At 42.8% G+C, this 5,628-nt stretch overlaps 1 pseudogene; it reads left to right on the forward strand.

The window, feature by feature from the left end:
- Positions 1-1,178: 1,178 nt before the first annotated feature.
- On the forward strand, positions 1,179-2,694 carry LOC103607517 (annotated as a pseudogene).
- Positions 2,695-5,628: the final 2,934 nt, after the last annotated feature.

The following is a 5,628-nucleotide window of genomic DNA, read 5'->3' on the forward strand; positions in this document are numbered from 1 at the left end:
CCTTGGCTAAAATCAGCTTCTCCAAAATTTTCAGGAATTGGCTGTGTGTTTGAGCAGTGAATTAAAATGTCCATTTTCGTAATGTCATTTTAACAGTTGAGCTTTAATCACTAGTGCAAAGTGTTTCAAATAAACTGATGTGTAGATAATTTTTTCAAAAGCCTCCTGGGGAGGAGTTTTGGTGAGACATAAGTAAGGTAGAGCTGGGGAGTCTTACTGAATGTCTAAATCATGAAAACGACTTTCTGTGCAAAGGTCTGAGTGTGTCCTTGTGGTGGTTGGTAGTAGCACAGTAGTCAGCTAGCTGAGACAGAAGGGTAGAGGCATTCTGGTTTAGTTCTGCATCATCAGATGTATTGAAATGAGACTTCAGCCTTGGTATATGTCCAGAAGGGCTGCTATTCAGCTTTAGCCTTAACCTTCAGAACCAACTTCATTGTCATTTCTGACATTGCTGACTGATGTAAAAACCATATCATTCTTCTCCAGAGAAGACACTAAAAGTGACATGTATGCAGCGAAAACTGAGGTGAAGATAGATATTCACAATTTTGTTACCTTCAAAAGCTAGTTTCATATTTCTAGATCTAAGGTTTAAGGATAAATTTTTTTTAAATGATTGTTGTGGCCACAAATGCAGAAATGTTAGAAATAAATATAAGTAGGCACAACAGATCTTAAATAAGTATTCAGAAAACATTTCTTCAGGCAGTGCAAAAACATGTTTGTTGGATGGTGTCCATGGAATTGCACCATCATGGACCTCTCACCCAAAGGTTGAAGAAGAAATGGGTTCTTACCTTGCTTACTGTTAGAAAAGGAGAGCTTACTTTACATGGTAGAAGAAGCAAAAGAAAAAGGGGGGAGGGTGCTTACTAATGGTGGCAACCTCATTATCTAAGGTATCCTATATTGGCAGAGCAAAAACAATCTTGCTCCTCCATTGTCTTCAGTTAACTTTCTGTTTAGTACTATAAACAGACAGTATAATGACTACAGAAACACTACCACCTGACAGTGCTGAGGAATAATTGTTTCTCCATTTAATGTCATTTGAAAGTTTTCACTATCAACTATATATATAAATGTTTTTTGGTGTCTTTTTTTTTTTTTTCTTTGCATCTGGCCTGCACAAGGATTCAAACCCTTGACCTTGGTGTTATCTGTACCATGCTCTCCCAAGTGAGCTAACCAGCCAGCCCAATTATAAATAATTTTAGTCTATCCTGTGGCACAAGAAATCTGCATTATAAAGCAATTATTTCTCTCATAGTAGAAGGAAAAAATGACAGAGGAAATTGCCACTCCAGAATAATTTGGTGGAACTAGACCTTTGAAATCCAAATCTGGTTCTTTCTGCAATAACTCCAGATCCTGCACTGTAGAGCTGGGATTAATCTGATGTTCAAGTTGGGTCTTCTCATGGGGATGTTCTCCTTTAAAACTTAGAGCTAGAGTTCAGATCCCTGTACCGGCCAGTCACCAAAAAATAAATAGATGAATAAAATTTAGAGCCGGTAAGACTGAACTAAGTCCAGGCTCAGTGTTTTTTCCCCTCCAGAATTTGACTGAAATACAAATATCACTATCGATCCTGCATTCAGCTTAGTAAAGGAGTGTTGGCTTTGAGTACTAGGAAACAGTTATCAAGTAGAGGCATCCTAGTGTTTTGGTGTGGGATTATGGAAGTTTGATAGAGAGGAGCTTAAGACCCCAAGATAACTATCAGTCTCTTGACTATGTCCAGCACTGAGATTTTCTCCAAAGGTTACTGCTTTCCTAGCCAATGTGCTTAAAGTTGTTCATCTCTCTTATATGGATGACTTTTAATCAAACTCAGCTTTGTAAGCTTCCCACCGAACAAACTGCTGAATGTTGAAAGCAAATGAAATCTGAAATGAAACCATCCTGCTGGGATGAAAAACATAGATGGAGGCAGGAGCTGGGTGGGCACCAAAGCTGGGATCACCACCATCAAGGCAGTGAAGTGCAAGATGCAGTTTCTGCAGCATCAGGCCAGCGATGACAAGGAGAGAGCCAAGCACCTCCAGCGGGAAGTGGAACAGCGGCCAGGGAAGAGGCTGAGGCTGACAATCCAGCTGTTTGAAGAGAAAGCTGGACTGCGCTCAGGAGCACCTGGCCATTGCCCTGCAAAAGCTAGAGGAAAAAGGAAAAACCTGCTGAGAGTGAGAGAGGTATGAAAGTTATTGGAAACCAGGCCTGCAAAGATGATGAAAAGATGGAACTGCAGGAAATCCAACTCAAAGAAGCTAAGCACATTGCAGAAGAGGCAGATAGGTTGCTTGTAAGTTGGTAATTATTGAAGGAGACCTGGAACACACAGAGGAAGGAGTTTGAACTGGCCCACTGCCGAGAGAAGGGTGAGCAGATTACACTGATGGACCAGAACCTGAAGTATCTGCATGCTGCTGAAGAAAATACTCAAAAAGAGGGCACATATGAGGAAGAGATAGAGGTTAACTAGAAGGCTGCTTTCTCCTTTTGCACCCTCCACCTTCTATCTTCACCACCCCTGCCCCCCGCCCACCAAACTATCTCTGCTTCTTCCCAAAGATTCCAGCTGGGCTAGAGGCAGAGCACCTTTGGGAACAATTAAGGGAACATGCAGAGTGTCTTTAAAAGTATGGTCTGGGCCGAGCCCGTGGCGCACTCAGGAGAGTGCAGCACTCCCACCGCGGGTTCGAATCCTATGTAGGGATGGCTGCTGGTGCGCTCGCTGGCTGAGTGCGGTGTGGCCGGTCTCAAAAAGGACAAAAAAAAAAAAGTATGGTCTGCTGTACACCTTTTTTGTTGTTGTAGCAGCCATTTATAAAGCATTCCAAATAATTCCACGGCTCTGAAAGCAGCAATCTAGTCCCTTTCTCACTTTTGGAAGGTAGCTTTTCCACTTAATCCATACTGCCCTCTCCATAGAGAAGGGAAAGAGGTACAGGCTTGCCTTACTAAGAGCTAAACAGCCCAGGGAAAGACTCCACCATGGGAAACCAAATTACTCTGGACAGAGTACCAGCCAAAACCAGAAAGGGGATTCCAGGAGTTAGCCCCTGCCCCCTCCCCCCAAAAAAGTGCTATTCAGATTTTCAGCTTAAAGGTATCTTTGGACTTTATTTTTATTCTTTTCATCAGAAGTGACCAAATTAAGATGGTGAGACCTTTGAGACCAAATTTTTGTTCCCATCTCATCCCTCCCCCAAATGCTCACAGAATGGATCACGTGCCCTTTACGGTGAGGTGACCACCTAATTGCATTCCTTCCTTTTTGTTTTGTTTTTGGTGGCTGGCCAGTATGGGGATCCCAACCCTTGCTCTTGGTATTATAAACTCTTCCTTGCTCCTTGAAAGAAAGTTGTTTTCGCCACTGATTTAGCCATATGAAACTCATCTCATCATCCTTTTCAAGGTCTGAAGGTGCTGTCTTTAAAAGTGCCATCTCATTGTGCTGTTATCAGTCAGTGCTGGAGAAATCTTGAGTAGCTCGCATAAAAAAATAAACTTTTATATTATTTTGAAACTGCTTCTCTGGGGCTGGGGTACCCTGGCCTAGCCACCTGGCTATGAGAGTCTACAGTCTGTGAGCTGGCAGGTGTTGATCTTCTAGTTTCTCTCCCCAGCCAACCCCCACTTTTTGGTGAGGTTTCTGTGAGGTTTGTTAGGTGTACATCCTGCAACTTAAACTGGCTTAAAATGTACTTTCTTTTGGGGTAGTGTCTTTGGGGCTGACTGGGAGAAAGAGAAACCAATACTGCAATTATTTTGATACTGAATATTGACAACTGTCTTTTTGAAATAAAGAACCAGTCCCTCCAAAAAAACATAGTTGGCCCTGCTCAGTAGGGGCAAGCAGAACAGTCCCTTTCTATGCATTTTTTGCTTACTTAGGCCAGTGAGGTGGTAAAAGTGAGGCAAGGCTGAAATACTAAGTTTCGAATATGTGTTGACAATTCAGTTTCTATAGTTTTTGTTTAAATAGCGTGTGTTAGAATATTCAACAGCAGGACTGGGTCTGCATTGTGACCTTGTTGATTTGTGATAGTACCAAAGCCACTGCTTACTCCCCGTGGATTTTTAAATCCTGGTTGACTTTAACCAAGCCTGCCCTCTTTGCTGTGTGTACAGCCTAGGGTCAGGCTGGGCAATTTTGAGGCCTGGTCTGGGACCTGCCCATTGTTTCAATTATTGATTCACCCACTAGCTGAGGATTGGAAGGTTTAAGTCAGTTGTATTAGCCTAATTAAACTAGTTTAAAACAAAAGGCACAGTGCCAACTGCTTTGTCTTTTCTCCACCTCTCCCCAAGTGAAATAGGTTTTGTGTCCTTGGTTGAAATGGCATCTGGAATTAAGTAAAAAATACTGTGCAACCTATCTCCATTTTGCAGTTTAAGTTAGGCTGGGAAAGAACCAGTTTTAAGACCTTTTGGTATTTTTGTGTACTCAAAAGGAAGATGTTTTCTATCCAGCTGATTTTGAAGACACCTCTTTAGCAAGGTCCCATGCGCTCTCTCCTCCGGAGACAACTTGTGCATTAGATTTTCTCAACTAGTTCAGGCACTTTCAAAGCAGCTCTGTACAGAACAAGGACTAGAACTTATAGTGTTAAGTTTCACACGTATCCTCAGGGTCTCCAAATGCTCATTCTTCACTACAAAGTTCAGAACCAGAGGCAAGGAGGATGACTGACTTGTGTGAGAAGAAAGTAAAGGTGAAAAGAAGGGTTATTCTTGGTACCTTGACAAAATGACAAGTTGAAGGTTTATGGGTCTCTTTGACTTACCAGATGGATCAGTGATAAGAAACAAGGCTTAAACACTCATGATAATCAAGTACATGGATTTTGCTAGAGAATTTCTACATTTCTGCTCATTTTTGGCTGAGAAAATGGGAAAAGGCTGTATGTCTAGTATGTGTACCTGTCTAGTATGTGTCTGTGTATTTATACCATCAACATGGAAACAGACTTCTTGCTGTCCACCTGTTCGCTATTGTTTAGTATCAGCTTCTAAAGTTGTTCTTGGTCAGCACCTACGGGATAAGGTAGAAGACTTGAGGGTGGTGAGGATTATTTTTTCTGCAAGGCATTTGTCTCATCTATTTGCTGAACAAACTTGAAGAGCAGCAAGATCTGGTTTATCTGGGGGTTTTAAAAAAGATGAGGTCAGGGCCGGCCCGGTGGCGCACTGCTACAGTGCGCCGCTTGGGAAGCGTGGCGGCGCTCCCGCTGAGGGTTCGGATCCCACGTGCAGACCGGCCGCTCACTGGCTGAGCGAGGAGCGGGGGCAACACCGAGGGTTGCGATCCCGTTGCCGGTCCCGGTCTGGTACGGGCACGACACTGAGGGTTGCGATCCGTTGCCAGTCACGAAAAGAGACAAAAAGACAAAAAAAAAAAAAAAAATATGAGGTCAGCCTAAGGAAAGAAGGTACTTCTCCATTCACCAGGCTATTGGACTAGTTACTGTTCAGCTTTCCACAGTAGAGGTGAGGGAGTCAGCCATGGAGGCCAGGTTTTGATGACATTGAAGCATGTTTCTAGATCAGTTTTCCCCACGTGGTTCAATATTTCTATTTTTATTGACACTGAAAATAGCCCCAACTTCATTGGTGAGATCC

Source organism: Galeopterus variegatus, unplaced genomic scaffold, assembly GCF_000696425.1.
Source record: "Galeopterus variegatus unplaced genomic scaffold, G_variegatus-3.0.2 Scaffold7505, whole genome shotgun sequence".
NCBI lineage: Eukaryota > Metazoa > Chordata > Mammalia > Dermoptera > Cynocephalidae > Galeopterus > Galeopterus variegatus.